The sequence below is a fragment of the Pogona vitticeps genome, chromosome 13 (genome assembly GCF_051106095.1).
Source record: "Pogona vitticeps strain Pit_001003342236 chromosome 13, PviZW2.1, whole genome shotgun sequence".
NCBI lineage: Eukaryota > Metazoa > Chordata > Lepidosauria > Squamata > Agamidae > Pogona > Pogona vitticeps.
The window spans coordinates 6,645,551-6,669,090 of NC_135795.1; the positions used below are offsets into that span (position 1 = coordinate 6,645,551).

Sequence of the window (23,540 nt, forward strand, 5' to 3'; positions counted from 1 at the left end):
ACTTAATGAACAGAGAAACTACTGTCCCCTAATGCCTTGCAGTTCCCACAGAGTTTAGGAGGCTCCATCCATGGCCTTCTCCATGCTTGGCCTCCCATTACTCCAGTCAGAGCCTTAGCAAAGAACAAGTGAGCATCCAGAAACCTTGGAGAACTAGGTTTTTTTGTTCGTTTTTGCTAAAGCTACCGGAATTCTAGCTGCAGGAATTCCTGCTGAATTCTGGTCGTTGTAGTGAAAAAATAAATCTAAAAATCCCCTGCCTATTTCTGGATGTTGTTGGGCTGCAGCTTTTATCAACCCTAAAGTCAAACCAATGATGGGGAAGGCGCTGGGAGTGGTGGCATTTGCCCAACCCCCTCCCTCCGCCAAAAGCCAGTAATGAGCATTCTGTGAGGGGTATTATGGGAAATTTAAACGACGCCTCCCAGACCCAGCTACTGGTGTGGCTCAGAGAGTTGGGTCCAGGGGAAGATTGCTTAAAGTGGTTACAGGGGAGGGGGGGATGTTGCCAATCAGAAGGGCTGGATCACCACCAAGACAATCCAGAACATGGTTTCCATTTTTGACCAATGAATATATTTCAGTACTAAATAGTGCAGGGAAGCCTGGATCAGAAAGGCTTTGCACTTGAACTCAGCACCCTAAGGGAGCTGCTGTTTCAGCTCCGACAGAGAGCTACACAGACAGTGGGGGCTGCAGCCCTCACTGTGTCTCAGACAGATGCTTTTACATAGTTCTCCAAAAGGAAAAAAGATTTTTAAAAAATCCCTCCAAATTAAAAACGCGGCGGGAGTAGTGTAGTTGAAAAAGTACGTTTTCCAACCACTGAACAATTCAGGGAGTCATAGTTCAGAAAGTAAATTTCATAGTCTGAAAAGAATAAAGGGACTGTGCTGGCCAGTGGATTAAGAGTTTGTAGTGGAAGCAAAGCCAAGACAAACAACTTTCCTGATTTTCGGTCACACTCTCCCTTTGTCTAGGGCAAAGGGGTCTCCCTTTATCAGCCCATGCACTGAACATGTGCCCTCTTTATACCCCCGAATCCTTTGTCCTGTGCAGTGACTGGCACATGGGGGGGTTGTTGATTGACAGGCTGGTGTAGAAAGGTATCTGGAAGTTAAGAGTATTTCAAAGGGGGAAGAGAAAGAGAGAAGGATAACATCTCACCCAAGGCCACATGCAGTGGCCCAAGTCCAGTCAGTCACATGGCTAAGAAGTCACATTGACTTCAAAGGGACTTCTGCAGAACTGGCAGCCTGTCAGTATGTGGACTTATTCCCAGGAAGAGGGTCCCACTGGGTTCCATGCAGCTCCTCCTGGATGCAACTGGCCCTTGACCCCAATTAGACTTCAGAACTAAAGCCATAGGTCACAAACGGCTCTGAATTGAGGCTCAGGTTGGACATGAATCCACATGGCCATATACGCAGGCAACTAAAGGGGTTTGGATTCAAGATACAGAATCGTATGCAAGGGATCCTCCTATTCGATCCCAAGTCAGCAACTACAGGCCTGCTTAGATGGCCCTCATCCTGAGTTGACTCACAAGGAGGGGCCAACTGATACTCTCTCTAACAGAATGCTTGCCTTTTAAATTACATCTTCAATTAATTGCATGTCTCTCCCCCCTCACTTACAACTGACATAAAACATTTAGCTTATAATGACATTCTGTGTTTCACATTTTATCCAAAAGTCTTGTGAAACATTGTCATAACCCTCAGTTTATAGTACTGTTGCCCTGTGTGTGCAACACAGAGACACACCTGGCACAGAAGATAGAGTGGAAGGGAGGGTAAGCTTTTTCCGATATGTTACAGTAGGTTTTTGTAGTTGTAGTAGAAGTTGTTTTTGTCGTTCTGTGCCTTCAAATCAGAGCTGATTTATAGGATCCCTAACAGGGCTCTCAAGGTAAGTGAGATATTTTAAGGAGTGGTTTTACCAGTTCCCCACCTACCCTCAGTGAGTTTCCATGTGGCTGCACCAGGATTTGAACCCAGGCCTCCTGAGTCCTAGTCTGTTACTCTATCCACTACACCACACTGAACATCTTTTTGTACGGTAGTCCTTGATCCTAAAGGTCTTCTCCCTGCAACAAGGCCCATTCATTTCTCTGAAGTCCTATGGGAATGCCAGGTTGGGCCAAGCCTTAGACCTCCAGTCATGTCAACCAGCCATGAGCAACCTTGAGTAACCCAGGTGATCTTCACACACACAAACACACACACACACACATATACACACACACACCAAGCAGTGTTTTCAAGAGCTGAGCTTCACTCTTTAAATTTCCCTGTGTGTGGAACCCTATTAGAGGCTGCTGACCCGATTCAGAATAAGACTTAAGTTCACTAGATGGTGCTTGCATATTTCTGTAATGCCCTTCTGAAAGCAGGTATTCTGTGGCTCAACTTAATTCTACTGCAACAGGGTGAAATAACAGTTCCCATTAATGCTGAATTCATCCAGTGGGTGCTAATAGAATTGAGGACCAGATGGCAGGGATAGGAAAATCTGTTTACCTCCTTTTGCATTAATTTTTTTTAAAACCTCAAGTTCATTTTCTCTTGAATATGAATGTTGGCAAATTCTTCAAAATGAACTGAACAGATCTTTACCCATTTGCTCTGACTAATTTTACCAGGGGAGGACACTGTTGTACCTGCTTGTGAAGCAGCCTCTCAGAAAAAACAGTCGGGGGTGGCAACTTTAATTCAGGATATGATCAGGCAGAGAAATAGCATGGACAGAAGGGTTGGTTTAAGGAAGACCACTCTGAGCAAAGTGTGATCAGATGTGGTTCTTTCTCACTGTCACATCACACTCTCAGTATTAATATGGTTAAATACTGAAGAATTGTCATTTAAGAACGAAGCATTCAAAGCCAAAGGCTTTGTTTTACATTAATCCTCCACCCACAACCGTTCAATCTTTCCTCCCATTTTGAACATAAAGAAATGTACAAAAATGAGGAAATCCTTTTTAAAATATATTAAATTAATGGAAACAAATCTCTCTCCCCCTTTTTCCAAAAATAGGGGCACAGAGAAACAAGAGGGGGGCCTTGGCATGCTTTTGAAGAAGTGTCATAAGGATGATGTGCGTGCTGGAAAGTTTCTTTTCCCAGTTATAACTCCCAGAATCCCCCAGTCAGCATAGCCACTGGCTAACTACCTTGGGGATTCTACGAGATGCAGTTCCCAAAGTAACCATTCCCAGCCCGGAAAACACTGTGAATAAAAATGAGAGCAGGGCACAAAATAAGTGGATGAAGTATAAGGATGATGGGAGTTGTACTTCTAGAAAGCGGTTTGTTGCTACAACACTTTTGAATGGCTTCGAAAGATGTGCTCCGTAGCTTAAACTCAGCACATATCTTGTGTCTTTGAGGAAAGGACCGAAAATTCTAGCCAGCCTGACCTCATTCCAGGCCAGTAATGAGATACTGAGATCTCTTATTTATCATGTCCTTCCTCAAAAGAATTCAGGAAAGGCCCCATTTTATCCCTATCAGCATCCTGCGAGGCGCCTTAAGTGGTATTATCAGGACTGGTCCCAGTGACTATTGTTGCTGAAGGTGAATTTGAAAGCAATATCTCCTCCATGCAATGGTCCACCAGGATTGCACAATTGAAACACCATGCTTGCACTTTTATTCTCCCCAGAGGGGATCTTTGTTGGGAAAATCAGGGAAAAGTGCTAAATCAGAGCGGTTGCCTGTTTTGTCTTAGCAATCAGTTCCTATTTGTTCTGACCCATGCTCTACATCCATATAAAGGAAGCCGTGGCCTTTGAATATAGCATCCAAGGGGGAAAGCTGCTTTCTGATGGCAAGTTCTCTGCACGGGCAGCACTTCTCCAAGAACCCCTGGGCTGATTCCATGGAAAGTCAAATAATGGATGCTATAGGAATATTTATTTATTTATTTATTTATTTATTTATTTATTTATTTATTTATTTATTTATTTATTTATTTATTTATTTATTTATTTATTTATTTAAACTTATATGCTGCCCACATTACCCGAAGATCTCTGGGCAGCTTACAACATTTAAAATACAATAAGAAGGCAACAATAAAAGGGCAAAATAATTAAAATGCAATTAAAAATATATACTGTAAAAATTGCCACGGGATCCACAGCTGATATTATTTCAATTAAAAGCTTTTTGGAACAGGAAGGTTTTGACCTGGCGCCGAAATGTCATCAGCGTGGGCGCCAGACGAATCTCAGTCAGGAGGGCGTTCCATAGTCTGGGGGGCAGCTGCCGAAAAGGCCCTTTCTCTACAAGCTGTCCCTTTTATCTCCTTGAGGGACGGCTCTTTCAAAAGGGACCCTGGTTAGATCTTAACTGGAAGGAGGCGGTCCTTCTGGTATCCAGGGCCCAAGCCGTTTAGGGCTTTATATGTCAAAACAAGCACTTTGAATTGGGCCTGGACAGCAACTGGTAGCCAATGTAACTTATATGTTGCATTCATTCTAGGAGAGCACCGTGGGGTGAACCTGTGGCTATTAAACAAGAAGAACTGTATGATGGAAGCAGATAACTGGGAAACCAAAATACTGTACATTAACTTAGATTTGTTGCTTCAGGAAGTCCACCCAGGGAAAGTGAAACAGAAAGAGCCGTAAACTTGGTTACAGAAACTCCTAAAGCATGAGTACATGTCTGCTTAGCGCTTGTGGAGCTTCTCTCAGAATTTGGGAAAGATTTTCTTCAGCTTCCAAATTTCATCAGCTGGCCGGGGTCACTAGGATTCTAAGAAATGTACTTTTTTCTGATCCTTGTTATTTTTTTTAGAAGTGGAACTAAGAGCCAGGAAATTGTAGAGATGGGAGGGGAAAAAGGAGCCTACCAATCTACTTGTTGATCTAAAAGAGACAAGGCACACTTGGGTTATCTATCTGCCTATTGCATGCACACACACGCGCGCACACACACACACACACACACAAACACACACACACACACACACACCCTTGGGATTGGTTGCTACCTGTGCAGGTGATCTGTTCAATAGGACCTTGGCAAGTTTTGTATCTACCTGTGGGTTTTATTGCCATGACTGGTCAGGCTCTTAACATACTTTAAAATAGTGTAAAAGCACAATTTTAAAGCTGATCCTTAATCACCCCCCCAATGCTTGCCCTTTTATACACTTTTGCAAAAACAGCAACAGACATGAGTTGGGGGGTGGAGGGATGAAAGCACTAAAGAGAAATCTGTGCATCGCTGAATATTCAGCAATATTCTTAATGTCCCACCTGCCTTTGTCATCTAAACAGCTTTTCAACTTATTCTCAGTCACTGAGATGAGGTTGGATATACCCAAGATCCTGGGGAATTATTTTGGAGCGGAGTGTGTGTGTGTGTCTTCCTTGTGCAATGCACAAATACATGTGGGGTGCTTTGGAAAGGCGCAGGGAAAGCTTGTCTTGTAAGAGGAACAACATCTGTGGTGTGGACGCTGAACATCTGTAGGAGGGCTCTCTCATTTTCGGGGGCGGGGGAGGGTATTCTGGGAAAACATTTCTGACCTAATCCCAGCAGTATCTGGTGTGGTGGGATTTGGTTACAAATGGCCCCTTAATGTCTTAGTGCATTTTGTTCTGCTAGATTTCAGGGGCATGCAGAGACCTCTTAGATTGTGCTAACCTGGGAAATAAACCTCCCATAGAAATTGATGGCTACATTTATTTAAGGGGGGGATGGTAGAGGAGTTCCATATGCACACGGATACACGCAGACACACACTGAAGTGTGTTTTGTATGAGAAAACTGGAAGACCCTCTAGTTTCTGTGCTGCTCCATAGAGCCTTCCATTCCTTCCCTTCTGCAAAGAGCTACAGTGGCCTAAACTAAGATGTATATTTTTATGCCAAAGAAAAAAGAAACTTGTGCTGTCATGTGAATTCTGACTTACAGCAACCCTTCTCAGAGTGTTCTAGGTAGAAAATACTCACAAGTGGTTCCCTATTCCCTTCTTCCAGTGGTGTTTCAGTGGCGTATCTTAAATCTCTTGCCTGCAAGATGCGTGATGTGGGTGACTGTTTGCTTTATGCACTGAGGAGTACTGCTATCTTGGGAGGGGGGCGCACAGCGAGCCATCCTGAGAAAGCCACATTTTTGCCAGACTATCCAAAAACAATATGGTCACCCTGGTAGCAATAGTCCCCAAAGCATCTTTTCTCATCCAGACTGGGGCAAGTAAACAGGTGTCTTATCAACCAAATTCAGGAAGGGCATACACTTATTTTTTGACTTTTATTTACAGTACTTATATGCCACCTTTCTCCCCATAGGATGCTCTTTATGGAAATTCCTTTCTCCCCTCCCCTCCCCCACCCTCTGCAGTGAAGATAAGAGGGAGATTCACAGCTGGCCTGCAGTGCAAACAAGGAAAGGTATCTTGTCCCCAAGTTTTGGGGTGCCGTTTTTCCTTGCTCGGAGCACAAGCTGGTCTTAACAAAACTGTGAAAATATATCTCAGTTCTCCTCTGCCTCTTTTATTCCTGGAGATAAAATGGAGCTTCTGCAGCAACGTCGCACGCCTGTGACTGTACTTTCCCACCTAACATGAGTCTTCCTGTGCCAGCCAGCCAGGCGCTCCTCCAGCAAAGGCAGGGATGGGGAAAGTGTCGCACCCCTGATGTTGTTCGACTGCAGCTTCCCTCAACTTTGCCTAAGAATCAGGGATTTGGAGCCCAACAGGATTTGGAGGGCCACCTTTTTGCTTGACTTTCCCCTACAAAACATTCAGAGTAGTCCAAGCAGGGGACTCAACCGTCACCAAAGGAGGGCCAGATGAAAAAGCAGGCAGGGCTCCTGCGTCTTCCACCATTGTGTGGAAAGGGGAATCTGAGCAAGCAGAAGCGTGTTAGGCAACTGACACCGGCTCGACAGGCCCACTTCCAGGATCCTTGTCCTCTTTCGCACGGGGGTCCCTCCATCTTCCCGCCTTTGGTCTTCCTTTGCCCATTGAATCATGTTGTCACTATGAAGCTTGCTCAGTCCTTCACTGGTCTCTTTTTTGGCAGTTCACTCTGCTCCCTCAGGTGTTTTTATTATTTTTTTAAAGGATGATTCCCAAAGCTTGCCAGCAATGCCTCCTGTTTCACAATGAACTCCAGTCCTCAAGGACCTCACCAGCTTTTTTAAGGCGCTCTTCTAGGCTGGATCATCAAGATTCCCCCCCCCGTGTCTCCCTCCCACAAACAACCACAAGGGGTGTGTGCATGTGTACAATAGGCACATAGATAATCCAAGTGTCTCATTAGTCGTTTAGTCATGTCCGACTCTTTGTGACCCCATGGACCAGAGCACGCCAGGCCCTCCTATCTTCCACTGCCTCCTGGAGTTGTGTCAAATTCATGTTGGTTGCTTCGCAGACACTGTCCAGCCATCTCATCCTCGGTCGTCCCCTTCTCCTCTTGCCGTCACACTTTCCTAACATCAGGGTCTTTTCCAGGGAGTCTTCTCTTCTCATGAGATGGCCAAAGTACTGGAGCCTCAGCTTGGATCTGTCCTTCCAGTGAGCACTCAGGGTTGATTTCCTTTAGAATTGATAGGTTTGTTCTCCTTGCAGTCCAGGGGATTCTCAAGACACTCATTCAGCACCACAGTTCTGATCTCCCAAGTGTAACTTGTCTCTTTTAGATCGACAGGTAGATTAGTAGGTTCTGGATCAACAGGCTGACCCGTAGCTTTCCTTTTTCTCTCCTCTTTCCGCAGTCCTTTCCTAGCTTTTTGTCCCTCATGTAAAAACAGCAGAGATCAGAAAAGTTACAATTCTCAGAATCCTATTGACCAAGCCAGAAGATGAACTTTGGAAGCTGAAGTTAAAAAAAGAAAACATTTCCCAAACTCCGAGAGAGGCTCCATAAGAGATGAGCAGACCTGCGCTCATGACAGCTAACTTTAGGAATTTCTGTAACCAAGTTTAGGGCTCTTTCTGTTTCTCTTTCCCTGAGTGGACTTTGGCACCTTGTGGGGCGTCATGTGGGGTGCAATGCGCAAGTATTCGGGGAAGTAGCATCCTATTCAGGAAATTCCGTTTGCAAAACAGCACAGCGGGTGAAAATTACATTTTCTGGACTGCAACTCCCAGAATCCACCAAAGGAAGACTATGTGGTTCCCACGGTTTCTTCCCGCTTGCTTCCCCCTGGACTTTCCCTCCTTATCACCGCCATCCATCTGCTCAAACCCAGGCTACCACCTTGTCAGCCCAAGCCTTTTTCCCACCCAGATCAGAATCAGAGATCTCGGGGCCCCCACCGGCCTGTAGGCTTGCCCCGGCCTCGGCCGGCCACCCATGGCGCACAGGGGGGGTCACCCACCGAGCACCCACCGGCCGAGAACCGCGGGAGCGGCTGTCCAGGAAAAAGTTGCTTTTCCAAACTCTTGAGCGGGCGGTTCTGATTGCGCATGACGTGCGGCGCACGGCCCTTTAAAGTCTCCCCCCCCCCAGCACAGCCCGCCACAATCAGATCTCGGGGGAGTTTCTTAGGGGGATTCAGTCAAAAAAGAAAAAGAAAAAAAGAGAAAAAAAGAGAGGAAAGTTTCCCAGGCGAAGGGCACAGACAGGCAGGCACTCTCGACGGCCCGGGAGCAGGAGCCGCTCCGCTGCAAGCCTGCGTTTTAAACCCTTGCTCGACAGCTGCGCTTATAAATCTTTCTCCACATCTCCCGAACCCCGGTCGGCTCCCTCCGCTGCTCCTGCTGTTCTGAGGACTCCTGGCGGGGGTGTGATCGCTGCTGCTGCTGCTGCTGCTGCTGCGCTTTCGCCTTGGTCCTTCTCCGCTGCCCCCCCCCCGACGTGGCGCAACCCTGGGTGCGCGATCGCGCGCGGTGGCTCACACATCCCCCCCATTCTCTTGGCGGCGGCGCCCCACAAGCGTTGGCAGGAGGGTCCCCCCCCTTCCCGGGCTGGCTCGCCTGGCGACGTGTCGGGGGAGTGGGGTGGGCTCTGGGGACGCCCCCTCGGTCACGCAGCCGACCGAGCCGGAGGATGGGCGGCTTCTCCCCTCCTGGGAGCCGGGGAGAGCGGGAGAGGGGACGCCGGGGCCGCGGCCGCCCCTAGATTCCCGGCCGCCCGAGGGGGAGGGAGGGCCAGGCCGTCCGGGACTGCCGCGCCCCCCCCCCCCGTCCGCTGGCCCTCCTGGGTGACCCGCGCTCCTTGGTTCCCTGCGACCTTCCTCCAACAGCATCCTGCAGGGAAGGTCGTGGCTTCCCTCCCCCCCCCGCTCCTCACTGAGCCCGGCCGGAAAAGGGGTCGCTTGGCTCCACGCCTGGGAGCCCGGAGGCAAGCAGTGGCCCGAGTGGGGTGGGGGTGGGGGGAGGCGCTCTGCCCTTGGCCAGGAGATGCCCGGGGTCAACTTCCTTCCCCTCCACACCTGGCAAAGAGCCGGCCTGTCAGACCAGCGGGGCTGAGCGAGGGTTTGAGGACACCTGGCCTTTTGCCCGAAGAGGAAGACTCCGGCTCAGAGGCCTCCAGGGCAGGCGACTGCTAAGCCTGCCTCTTTCCCACCTGGCCCAGTAGGTCACCTTAGGCAGTGGTCCCCAACCTTGGGCCTCCAGATGTTCTTGGACTTCAACTCCCAGAAATCCTGGCCAGCAGAAGTGGTGGCAAAGGCTTCTGGGAGTTGTAGCCCAAGAACATCTGGAGGCCCAAGGTTAGGGATCACTGACCTTAGGGATCCTGGCTTCCAAAGGAACAAAGCCACTCCCAAGTTGAACAAACCCTATGGCTACCACATCCATTTGTTCCTGAGGAAGGCAGGTGCCAATCAGGGCCTGTCTGTCGCCGATACAGCTCTCTCGACACACCTCTGGCCGCTGCCCAAGACCTTTGTTGACCCCGAAGGTCCATCCATTTTCCTCCTCCTGGGATGCCTCGCCTTCCGTCCCTCCGGTCCAGCTTTTCTCCCGGTGGCGATGTTTGTCGTGGAAACGAAACTGAAGAAAGGCAGGCGAAACCTTGGACTCTTTAGATGTTGTCAGACTCCTGCTCCCATCGGCTCTCAACAGAGGCCAGAAAGCCAGGAGCTGATGGAAACTGGGCTCCATAATCTCTTTTTTTCCATGGCCGCCTTACACACTGGTATCAATGCTCAGAAATTTTCACTGTAGCCCAAGAGCAGCTATTTGGGAATAGAAAAGACGGGGTTAGAACATCCATGTGCCTTCATTTAGTATCTGATTGGGGGGGGGGATGTGTGTGTGTATCCTGCCAGCTTAGATACTAAGTGCTTCAGCAGAACGTCTCTAAACGAGTGCACGCCCCATGTGGTAGTTGGGTCGGATGGGAATTGTTGTACAGTACACAGGGAGGGGGTATCCATGTGGTTTAGTGGAGGGAGTAACAGAATAGCCTGGAAGCCTGGGTTCCCAACTAATTTCTACTTAGCCACGGGAATTCACTCAGGGTGTGAAACTGGTAAAACCACTCCTTAAACGTCTCCTTAAATATTAGGGTCAGTCTAAGTGCCCCCCCCAACCTGAAGGCACATTAACAACTAATGAGAGAGGCTGGTCTTGAAGTGGGAGATTGGGAAGGAGCCTTGCACATTTATCGCCTGGATAACTTGGTATCCTAGCAATATCTTAACAGTGCCATTTGCAAAAAGCTGTAAACAGTGTCAGTGATTTTACAAGAATAATTCGGTCCCAAAGTTCAGGACGGTTCCTTGTAAACGTCTGAACAGTTGGATATGTGCTGGGGGGGGGGGAGTGACAGATCCAAGAAGACCTTTGCAATTTCCCAACAGTTTTGACTCATGAGTGGTGACAAAGTTGATTTAACTTGCACAAGGACGGGACAGTTTAGCTCCCCAAATACAGTATACCTCTTCTCCCCTGGCAGAAGTACATAGGAGTGCAAATGTGACAGCCTCAGACTCTCCCTGGGGATGCACGCAGCCTTTAGCCAAATTTCAAATAGTCAGATCACACATTGAGACCCATGTATATTTCATACAAGGTATTCTTACAGCCCTGTAAAGATATTTCAGTGCTATGTGCTGTGACATCAGACGCATGAACCAAAGCTGTTTCCTTTCCCAACAGAGCAACTGCAAAACAAACTCAGTTCTAATTTTTGAAATTTGGATCAAGGCCTCCTCCTATTTGAGGTACAGGATCAGTGTTTTGACTAGGGCGATCCACAGGCAAAGCAAAAGGTTCGTTCAGATGCCTGTAAGGAGTTTTCTGCTTCTGCAGCTGCCAGCTGGGTGGGGAAGAAAAGGGAGAAAGAGAGGGAACAGAGAAGGAAAAGGGGACAGGAAAAAGAGTTTCAGAGGAAGGGGGGGGAGAGAGAAGGGGTGATAGAATGCAAAGAGGAGAGAGCGGAAGGAAAGAGGCAAACAGAGAGAAAAGATCAGAAAGGGGACCCCTCTGGGCCTGGCTTTTTCACGGCGGTCATTGCCAAGACTCCTCATCCAAACCGTACATCTTTGAAACAGAGTAAAAATCCCACCCCATTTCTGCAGCCTCCATATATAGCTTGCTATTAAGCCTGTCACTGGCCAAGTGAGCAGAGAAATGCTATCAGTCATCTCAGCATCTATTCACTTAATGACATAAGCCAGGGAAATGCATCTCCTGTCCTCAGTAGCTGATTAATCACATTCAAAAGGATGATAGGAGGCGGAGTCTGACAAGAGGGTTTCCTCGCATTTGGAACCCTCTTCTCCGTTTGCATCTGATTAAGGACCACAATGATGGACCAGGATTCCCAGCTGGATTCAGAACCAGCTTAATATTTAGGTTCTCATCAGGAAGAAAACTTACCAACTTTCCAAAAGCTTTCTCCTGACTTGCATCCATTACAACTTGGAAAATTGACCATGCTAGCTGGATATTCTGGAAGCTGCAGTCCAAAAAAAGTAACTTCAACAAGTTATTCCCTGTCCCCACAAGTATTCAGTCCTTCCTGAATAAAGTTCCTTCTGTGACAGATTTCAGACAAGAATCTGCCAGCCAACATGATGTTTTAGATCAGGAAGCAGTAGTAGAGATAGCATAATGTAGATCTGGGTGACAGAAAACACACATCTAGCAGCTAAGCCACCTCAGAATAACTCCATTGAAGGACCTGCTACAGTGGCCTGAAGAGTAGAAACAAGTTGAAGAAACTTAAAGGACATTGTCTCACTTACTCTAATAGTAGGGCCGGCACTGTTTACAGCAGTGGATACTGATCCTGCGGATAAGGGGGTCTCACTATAGAATAGAATGTGGAAGAAAATTAAAATAGTTAAATTTCATTCCTCCAAACAAAGCTTTGAGAGATTACATCTTAAAAGTCTGAGTTTGTAACCTTATATATTAAAGCATGTCAGAGTTGAATTTAAAAGATTCATAAGGCCTGCAGAAGAGTTTGGAAAAACAGTGGGATCATAATTATTTAAACCAAGAGGAGACTGAGCTTATTTTTGAAATACAGTACTGTTATAAAAAGCTGCCCTTGGAGGAGCAGAAAAGATTTGTTTCTCAAATTTGAGTGTCATCTTCCATCTAGTGGTCAAATGCTAAAGTACACTGGCATAGGGAAACTGTTGTTTTTGAGCTGCACATCACACACATACAGACATGAAGACGTATGACATATAGACAGATCATTCGTGATGGAAATAAAGAAGGGGCTGGGGCAAAGAATCTACTTAGGGTTGTTTCATAAATCCGTGCAAAATTAGCTTCTTTGTGAAATACCGCACGACGGAGACTTGGAGGATTTGATCCATCAAAGCCAGCCATGTTTTATCCAAAACATGTGAAAGTAATTTTGTATGTGTGTTAAGCCAAACATGGGCAGAAAACCCTATGATGGCTCTGTTGGGTGGATCTTTGCTTTCAGTTGACCAGTAGCTCCCATCCAAACATCAGAGAAGAGCAGCTTATGCTACGGGACCTTTTGTGTCAGAACAGAGAGGCTTGGACGTGGGGGTGGCAGCCAAATCTTCCATTCAAGAAGAGTCCTTTCTGAATTAGAGATCCTGTTCTAGAACTTCCACCTCACCTAAAGGCCTGTGGGGACCTAAGAGTTCCGGTTCCATTAGTTACCCGAAGTGGACATGGCCGTCTGATGAAGGTCCCTTTGAAAGTCATAGAAATTCAGGAACAGGTGATACATTTATTGGACCACTAAAAAAAAGAAACACAAGAAAACAAAATCAACAGCAAACTTCCGATGATAATTCATCTTCCTCAGGCTGTGCACCAAGTTCTTGAGGGTAGTTCCAAAATTATATGTTTTTATTAAAGTCCCAAAGTCTCATGGCCGCCATTGGGAGCCAGGATTAGCTTCTTAGATGGAGACAGCTGTGGTTTGAAGTCTGCAAAAGGCCTGTGGGGGAAAAGGTGTGGCTTTATTCCCCTCTGCAGCTAGTGGTTGGGAATTTATCATCTCTCTCCCTAAAGAAAAGGGGGGCAAGTATTCTGACCCCCACCCCTGTTCCCTCTTTGGCCTTCTTTTGAAAGTGAAAGCTTATTCTGGAGGATATTGTTCAGGAGTAGACCAATTCCGCAACGGCCGTCGATGGCCAGTGGTTGTGCTCTGAAAGCACAGACTTAAGAGCCTATAGTTGGACTATTTACACCAAAAATGGGCTTCTGGGACCTCTTACGTATTGTTTGTGCTATGCATGAATATAGATGTCAGGTTGGAACTCGCTGTGACTGACAGCCTGTCTTTTGCACCCCTTCCTGTGCTTTTTTTGTTCCACTTGACCTCTAGGCTGAAGAAGGATTCTGTCAAAAATCAGCAGCTTGGCCCTAATAATAGTTTTGAACTGATGCTACTTCTGGTAGCCAGTGTTGATGTTTAATTTGCACTGCTGCCTGGTTTAAAGGCACTCGTAACCTCCCGGAGGAAAGTTCTGCTTACCTTTATTCCGCCCCAGTGCTTCTGATTATAGAGCAGCAGGACCATCTAGTGGCTAAACGTCTCATTCCTGCCCAGTCCATGATTTAGGAGGTGCACTCAACCAGGTGATGGCTCTGTGTTGTTGCAAAACAGAGAAATAGAGGACATTTGGGAGATCACGCAATCATAGGGTGGCCATAAGCCTAGGATGACTTGACAGCACACAACAGCAGCAGCAGCAGTAACAAGCCTTTATTTATTTATTTATTTATTTATTTATTTATTTATTTATTTATTTATTTATTTATTTATTTATTTATTTATTTATTTATTTATTTATTTATTTATTTATTTATTTATTGGAGTGCAGATTAATCTAATCTCTAGATTAGACTACTGTAATGCGCTCTACGTGGGGCTCCCTTTGAAGCTGATGCAGAAACTTCAGGTGGTGCAGAATGCGGCGGCCAGATTACTTAGGGGAGTGAGAAAATGCCAACATATCTCTCCTACTCTGGCCATGCTGCACTGGTTGCCCATCCGTTTCCGCATTGACTTCAAGGTGTTAATGCTTACATATAAGGCCCTAAATGGTTTAGGACCCCGATACTTGGCGGAATGCCTGCTCCCACCTAGATCTACTCGGATCACCCGCACGAGCCAGGAGGTGAGGCTGAGGAGCCTAACGCCGAGGGAGGCCCGCAAGGAAAGGACACGAAACTGGGCCTTCTTGGTGGTGGCTCCTTGCCTCTGGAATAACCTTCCTCTGGCTATTCATGAGGCTCCTATGCTGGGCACTTTTAAGAGTCAACTAAAAATATGGTTGTATATTCAGGCCTTCCCTCCTGTCAATATTTAATTCTTTCTTTATTTTTTCTTTCATTTATTATTTGTTTTATTATTGTATGTGTTATCGTATACACCTTATTGGAAGCCGCCCAGAGTGGTCGACCAGACCAGATGGGCGGGATATAAATCAAATAAATAAATAAATAAATAATCATTTTTGGCCATGTTGCCTGGGAGATTCTAGGAGGTTAATAAAACCTTTCTTTGGGGGCAAATAATCAAACCTTTGCAGATCATTCTAATTGTTTTCAAGTTATTCGTTGTGTCAGGTCCTCAAGTTTCTTCCAATAGATGGCCGCCCTATGAAAAATGATCTCCAAAGGTTCCTGTCACAAGTGAAATATCTCGTCATAAGGTTTTCAATCTACAAAATTCTTTGGCGTGGTTCAACACTGTCATCTTTTGCACAGTATGAGCAAGAGTTAGCCTTGAGTGCCAGTATTATTGTGCAGGAAAGAACCTCTGCCAGAGTCACCTTATACTCCCCGTTTGCTGCTCCTCCTCCATAGCTGCTCTTCAGCACTTTTTCCCATCCCCATTACTGCTGGAACTATCAATTCTGCTTATTTGGCAACTAATTCCTAAGAGAGTGGATGCAACTTGGTCTTGCTCTCAGCTTTGACCATTCCCCCCCCCCCGGCTGATTTTGCTAGAAGTCTCTAGGCTCCTAACGAAGTCTAGCCTCCCGACAGTCTTGCTGTCAGCCTCCCTGAGGCACTAAAACCTCCTCCACCATGTCCAGGAGAGCATCTAAGGAGGAGTGACAAGCTCCCTCCAACCTCCTGATTTAAGAGAGCAGCTCTTGAACCCCAAAACCTCACCACTCCTGTCTGATTTTTCACAGGTGAGCATAGATGGATATTTGAATGTCAGACTACTCAGGTTCTGGTCAATTGATGTTAGCATGTTGTCACTTTTCTAAAACGCCACAACCCATGGTCGAGAGCCAATTATCAGTAGATCTGGGAAAACCCCAAATGTTGTAGAAGGACAAGAAGGGGTGCCTTAGGAGGGACACCCACCCACCAGCCCCACAGAGACTGAACACGCTGAGTGGCCACGTAAAGCTTATTGTCTGGGGTGTGTCAAATGGGTGGGAACTTGTCGCTTTTTTAGATGCTACAGCAAAACTTTGGAATACACTTTCATTATCCCAGACTTGTCTTTGAGGTTCTGAATCACAGGTGGATAAATATATCCCCTTCAGATGTTTGGGGCTATGCATCTTATTAGCCTTATCCAGTATGGCCTATGCAGAGAGGTTACAAGAGTTACAGTCCCAAAACATCCAAAATGCTAGCATTGCCCAACCCTGTTCTATGGGGTCAGGAGTTCCCAGTGCCTTTCTCTGGTCTGGGTGGAGGCTTCTAAAATTAACTAATTTAAATTTGCATCTTTCCTGAGGTGGCTTTCTCAATATCATGTTGTAATACGTTCTGTCGGTAGACATCAGTACTCAGTATTTTAGCCAGCAGGGTGGTGATGCTAAATCACAATGAGCACCAAAACCATTTAAAAACAAGCACTGCCTAAAAGCTCAATGTGATTCTAGTTGAACAGATCCTTGAATACAAATTGAGGTATATTTAGCGCTCCACTGAAATCTTGATGTACTTCTGTTAGGTGAGATCAAGACTGCTTGTTTGCTATGTTTAACCAAAGGTGTAAATGAGGTAGTCGCAGAAACAAACAGAATTCTTTGACTTCGGTATTATCTACAAACTAGAATAACAAAGGCATACTTATGACAATTTCACAGACTTAGTGGCCAATTTTGTTTTCATGATGTGGGTACAGATAGGCATTCATTTACACAAATGTCCATAAAGGTGGAAAGACAGCTTTGCCCTTTATGTTGTCAAACCGTTTCCTCCATGTCAAAAAGATCACCGAGTATCCAGCAGAGGGCAAGCTAAGCTCATGGAAACCTCGTCTTGCATCTAGTCTTGGCAGTTGGTTACCATTAAAGCCAGGTGGGGCAGATGACCTTTTCTTGTTATAGCAGCATCTTCCAGAGCCATCCCTTAAAGGAGGAAAACACATTCTTTGAATCTTCCCCAAACACTTAGCAATTGGGCAAAATTCATCTTGTGCAACCACCTTGCTTGTCTTAGGACCGTCTGCAATGGCCCTGGAGGGGTGTGTGTGTGTGTGTGTGTGTGTGTGTGTGTGTGAGAGAGAGAGAGAGAGAGAGAGAGAGAGAGTACTTGTGAGAATGGTGCTGGTGAATGAAGGGAGAAAACACTATCAAGTTTGACTGTATATGCTCGCTAACTTCTATACGTTGCCTCCCTCACAAGTGCGCGTTGTGCACTGAAGCACACAAGACTCTTGAAATGAAACTCCCTTGCCGGATTGGTATTGCATTTTGCGGAGAGGGCTGGAGTGCCTAGGGACTGTGAGGTCAAATCCTCACTTTACTTCCCAGGAGGGGAGATCACCGAGGACACCCACAGCATGTGTGATCATGGGCATCCATGGGCAAGTTGCCTGAGAGTCTCACCAGAGAGCGCAACTCTTCAGATCCAGAAAACCCAGAGAGAGTTGCTAAAAGTTGGAATCAACATGACACTGACATTTTTAGTCCAGTTGTGTCCGACTCTAGGAGGCGGTGCTCATCCTGTTTTTCAAGCCATAGAGCCAGTGCTTGTCCAAAGACAGTTTCCATTGTCACGTGGCCAGCATGACTAGGGAGCACCGTTTTACCTACCCACCGAGGTGGTACCTATTTATCTACTCGCATTTACGTGCTTTCGAACTGCTAGATTGGCAAGGAGCTGGGACAAAGTGATGGGCGCTCACTCCGTTGCATGGATTCGATCTTACGACTGCTGGTCTTCTGACCCTGCAGCAAAGGCTTCTGCAGTTTAGCCCACAGCATCACCACATCCCCACTATCAACATGACAGCAGATAATTATTTTATTGTTCAAGAGTTGGCAATAAGCAGCCTTCAAAATGTGACAGTACTACAGTTTCCATCAGCCCCACTCAGAACAGCCATTACTGAAGAGTCCTGGGAGATGCAGTGAAGCAACATCTGAAAAGCTACAGCTTACCCTAACTGATTCATTTTTGGATTTATGTCCTATCTATCCCCTTCTGTGAGACTCAGGGTGGCTTAGAGTAAGATAGGAGGTGGAGGAGGAGGAGGAGGAGGAGGAGGAGGAGGAGGAGAAGCTATGAACTGCAGGGCTGGAAGGGACCCAAGGATCATAGGGTCCATCCCCTATCAAGGAGGCACCGTAGGGAATCAAACTCCCAGCCTGTGGATCCACAGCCAGATGCCTAAACCTCTAAGCTATCCAGGAGAAGACAAGATAAAACCAGAATCAAATTAAAGGTAAAGGTAAAGATAAAGGTTCCCCTTGACAATTTTTGTCCAGTCGTGTTCGATTCTAGGGGGCGGTGCTCATCCCCGTTTCCAAGCCATAGAGCCAGCGTTTTGTCCGAAGACAATCTTCCGTGGTCACATGGCCAGTGCGACTTAGACACGGAATGCTGTTACCTTCCCACTGAGGTGGTACCTATTTATGTGCTCGCATTTTTGTATTTTGCATGCTTTCGAACCGCTAGGTTGGCGGGAGCTGGAGCAAGCAACGGGAGCTCACTCCATCGCGTGGATTCGATCTTACGACTGCTTGGTCTTCTGACCCTGCAGCACAGGCTTCTGCGGTTTAGCCCGCAGCGCCACCACGTCCCTTTAGAATCAAATTAAAGGCACTAATTAAAATCACCAGAAAAGAATTTTAAAAAAACCTCACCATTAAGGAAAATGCAGTACACTTTCTCAGCAACCCATCTGAATTGAGGATTTTGAGTGATCTCAGCAATGCCAAAGTGATCTCTCCAACCCTTCTCTCTCCCACATCATGTGTGGTATGGTGGATCAGGCCCTGAAATACTTTTTTTTGGGGGGGTGAAACATCACGCTGATGGGTTTGCTGTCTGCAAATTGCTGTGTTTTTAAAAAGCTCCAGCCACAAGCCCTGGTGGTTTGAAACATTCCAACTGTCAGTTGTTTCGTGGAATCCCATGAAAAGAAAAATACTTTAGTTGAGGGAGGGGGGGGGGAATTAAGAAAAGGACATGCAGTCGTTAAAATTATACAACTGCAAGAGTGGGCAATACCATTATTAGACCACTGAAAATCGAACAAACAGTGAGCTTGAATTAATTGAATTAGCCGCATTGTCCTAGATCCTCTACCTAGAGCTGGTTTGTGACATTTTGCTGCCTGGGATGAACAAAATGGTCACCCTTCCCACCACAGACCGCACAGGCTATGCCATATACAGGAGCAAACCAGAGAGACAGCTGGATTTAGTTTCAGCTCTGCTGACGGGATTGTATCCTCCACCAAATTGGAAGGTCTGCGTTCATGGGACTCTCCCAGCAATGCTGTTTGACAAGAAGGAAAGGCTTAGGGTGGCATGGTGAGAGGACTGCTGTGGCCACCTCAGACGACTGCCATTTTGGGCGCCTTACAGTAGGCCCTCCCCCTTGCACTTCTTTTCACAGGGCTCTGTGATGTGGGATCTTAAGTGGGATAGCTGGAAGTTCGCAACCCTTAACAGCAAGGTGATGTGCTTCCAAAGTCAAAGGACGGACCAATGGCGTATGGATACTCTTCAGCTCATGCCTCAATGGCTCTTAGTTCTGCCTCTGCACTTTTGGCTATGAAGCTGAGCAGATTAGGCCTCACATCCTCTCCCATACCCCCTGTTCTGCCTCCAGAGAATCTCTCTCTCTCTCTCTCTCTCTCTGTGCGTGTGTGTGTGTGTGTGAGTGAGTGAGTGTGATGGTGGGCATAACATTCCCTCTAATGCCCCAAATGCAATGTTTTTTTTTTCTGGAATTATTGTGTGCATGCACACCCACATACAGGTGCATAGATTTTAAAGGTTATGCGCATGTGTTTCATAAGCACCTCTTACCACTTCACATCTGGGCCTGCTCAAGTCTTTAATGACTGGAGCGGTGAATGGATAGATCTCCTTTGGGACTCCTTAGTAGGTTTGCCAACTTTTGATTTAACAGCAACAATAACACCAGTCTCCTTGGTGGAGGCAAAACGCCAGAAGGGTTGGTCTGCAGGTGTGTGTGTGTGCGGGGGGACCTGAAGGTATTTGGCAGGTAGAAGGGTGGAGCCAAAAGACCTCGGTGTATCAGAGCCCACCTGGAAATCTCTGGTGGATTGAAGGTGGAGCCCTTACTAACCCTACATTTTCCTCACTCTTCAGATTTCAACTGTAACTGCCAGTCAGAGCGTGGCTTTACCACTCCCATCAGTTACACAAATTTTTTTACAACCCAAATCTCTATTATTGCACACTTTTAATGTTGACAATGAAGAAATGTATATTGTTAATGAGTTGGTATGCCTCGATTCAGTCGTCGGGCCAAATGAAGACAGCAGCCAAGAAATCGGAAGAAGTCTGAGACTCCGAAGGGCAGCCATGAAGGAATTTGAAAAGATCATAAATTATTTATTTATTAACGATTTATTTAAAACATTTTTATTCCGCCTCTCTCCCCCGTCCCCCCAAAAAAGAGGATCAGGCTGCTTACATCATTTTTTTAAAAAAAAGACAATATTGAAAACAAACAAAAAAAACCCCCAATGAATTATTCAAATATTTAAAAAGAATCAAGTAAATATCATATTTAAAATATTAGATAAAAGCATTACTAAAACAGATTTCAAAAGCAACAAAAATACAAACCATCCCGTTAAAAAAAATAAACAAACCTCTTAAGAGAGCCAGGGAAAGGGAAAAAAAAATAAAACCTGCCTGAAGAGAAAGGTCTTTGCCTCTTTGTGGAAGGATCTTGAAGAGGGGGGGGCAGTCCAGGAGAGAGTTTCAGAGTCTTGGAGCAGCCACAGAAAAGGCCCTCTCCTGTGGTCCCTACCAAATGCACCTGTGACAGTGATGAAACCAAGAGAAGGGCCTCCCCTGATTATCTTTACAGGTTCATCAAGGGAGACACAGTCTTTGAGTTACCTGAAGCATAAGGATGTATCATCTATGTGCATGCCCTACCTATCTGCTGAGAGGCAGGCGCATGTTGACAGACAGCCAGCTGGTGGGGGAGTCGGCCAGACTTCTTTTAAAAAAAAGCAGGCTGATAGTGCTGACAAACTGATCATTAAGAAAAACTTCCGAAATTCATGTTTTGTCGACCTCAACAAACCACGAACCAAGACGAACCACCCTTTTGCTGGTTCGTGCCCATCTCTACTTACCAGAAAAGACAATAATTCTAGGAAAAGTTGAAGGCAGCAGGAAAAGAGGAAGACCAAGTGTGAGATGGATTGATTCCATAAAGGAAACCACAGCTGCCAGTTTGCAAGAGCTGAGTAAGGCTCTTAAGGACAGATCATTTTGGAAGTCACTCATTCATTGGGTTGCTGTAAGTCAGAGGCGACTTGACAGCACATAACAACAAGAAGAACATATTTTTGCACATCTGTTTTCCTTCCATTTCCAGGAATACCTCTCTGAATGTCTGGAACTGTTTGGGGATAAACACCCAATTTCTAGATTACCTGTTCCAATCCTACTTATCATCTCTTGATCCAACAATAGGTTGTAGATGCACAATAAGTTGTGCATCTGGATTCTTCTGTGCATCAGTAAGGTTAATGCTTTGTTTCAGAGCATCTGCATAAAGAGTTATGGGGGGGAATGCACTGATTACTTCCCAGACCATATAAAAGTTCCTTTTGGGGTCTGAAACTCCCAGGATCTAGGAACTGTCATAAAAAAAGAGAGAACTTTTCAAAAGGTTGATCGCTTTAGCTAAGAACAAGAGCAGTGCACAGAAAGAGGAAACTGGCCGACTTTTGGAGGCCTCTGTATAGTCTACTTAAAAAGATTATGGATGCTTTTAATCCACGGAGCTGGTGGTACCAGCAGTCTTCTAGCACCTTATATAAGCTCTCTCCTATGTTTTCCAGCTACTATTTCATGTGACCGTGATTGCAAGGAGTTAGTGTGTTATGTGAGGATTTGGAAGAGGGGGTGTCAGGTCTGGAACTGGCAGTGACATTCGGATCTTAGTGTATAAATAACCTTTCAACATGAGTGAATGATTAGGAAAGCAGGGAGCGGAGGCATAATCTGCCTTGCCTTGCCTTGCTCTTCACGGTCTGCTGGCTAAATGGCTTTTCCGGGCCAGCACTGCTGTTAGACAGAGGGTAGCAGGCACCTCAGGCAGCAGATTTTGGGGGCTACCGAAGGGCAGCAAGTTGTTACTTATTTTATGCTATGTTATTGTATTTTTTATTGCCAGGCATGGAGAGATACAGTACTCTCTCTCCACACACCAGAATCATTTAGCAAGTAGAGATCCCTTGCCTTGAGTTCAGTGGATGGTGGATCGTGTGGTCCAGTTTCAAGCAACCAAATATTGGGTGTGTGTGTTACTTTTTGCAAAGTGAGGGGACCAAAGGAAGAACAAAGGGCAAAATATGCATCAAGATGCATGCAGAGAAGGGGGGGGATTTGATTTCAAGATCTGAAATGACTAGAAATACCTGTTGGAGCAGTAGTGTTAGAACAGTGGGACACCTCGAGAGGTGGTGGCATTCAAGAGAAACTTAGACAATCACCGGGTGGATCTGCTTGAGTTTGGACTCGATGGTCTTAGAGGTCCCCCTTCCAGCTTCATGATTCTAGGATTCTATGACCTCGGGGACGTTGTTTTTTTAAAAAAAGTAATTAGCTGCAGTTATCGTTCCAAGGACTTCAAAATGATAGGCTGTTACTTTAAAATAGCAATTCTTTGGTCTCCCCTACCTCAAAAGTAACTTTTAAAACACCCATCTAGATGCTACAATCTAGATGCATCACCTTCAGCACCAGCCATGGAGCACAAGGCAAATGCCCGGATCAGGTCCTGTCCCATCTCTACCATTTAGTGAGGTGGCTATGAAAGTGAAAGTAAAGTTACTGTTACATCGGAGAAAGTGACGGTAACCCCTTTGTGAACTTACAGTCATCATGTAACACATTCATACTTTAGGAATTGTGAAAAAGAACTCATTGCATGTTACTATTTAATTATTAGTAATTAGTCTGAAGCTCTCCTTTAAGCAAAAGTCTATATGTGGCTGCAGGAGAGAGGAAGGGAATGGGAATCACTGTTTAGCAAAATCATTGTCTAGCGAAAAGCATTTCCCCACTGGAATGCATTGAAACCTGTTTAATGTGTTCCAATGGGGAAGAATCGTCATTGTCTAGTGAAGATCGCCCATAGGAAAGCCGCTTTGTGAACCACCGATCAGCTGTTTAAATAGCTGTCTTGCAAAGCTTAGGTCCCGAAATACCTGTTTTGCGAGCGCGGAAGGAGCTGTCAAAATCGTTGTCTAGCGAAAATCGGTTTGCGAAGCAGGGACCAAACATTGTCCAGCGAAATTCCCCCATAGGAATCGCTGTTTTGCGAATCGCTATAGCGATAGCAAAAAGTCAATGTCTAGCCAAAAAACTGTCATGCAGGGTGACTGCCTAGCGAGGCACCGCTGTACTCTTAGACAGATAGAACTCCCTCCTCCCAACTTGCTAGGGCACAACTCCACTGTTGAATTAAATCGAGATCTGGCTCGGTTTTTTAGAAATCAATTTAATGTGACATGGGTTTTGCGATGGCATGTGTGTCCACAAGGAATAACTTTTAGTTTGGTGTTGAGCTATGTGGTACATTGGCCCTTTGGTGTTCCAGGTCCCCATTTCCCCAGTTTTCGCTCCGTACCAGGAACTTAGTTCGTTATTCAGTTCTTGAGGCAGAACTTGATGCTGGACTCAGCAGCTTTTATTCAGCAAA

General features: G+C 46.0%; 1 protein-coding gene and 1 long non-coding RNA gene across 2 annotated transcripts in view; one reads left to right on the top strand and one right to left on the bottom strand.

The window, feature by feature from the left end:
- The window catches only part of NTN3 (netrin 3), a 235,454-nt gene that overhangs the window by 81,803 nt on the left and 130,111 nt on the right, over positions 1 to 23,540 (top strand). The window lies entirely within an intron of this gene.
- Positions 13,121 to 13,990, bottom strand: LOC144584729 (uncharacterized). Its single transcript, XR_013539155.1, has 2 exons — positions 13,888 to 13,990; positions 13,121 to 13,347 (listed from the first exon to the last, which is right to left on the bottom strand). It is a non-coding gene; the product is annotated as an uncharacterized LOC144584729 (long non-coding RNA).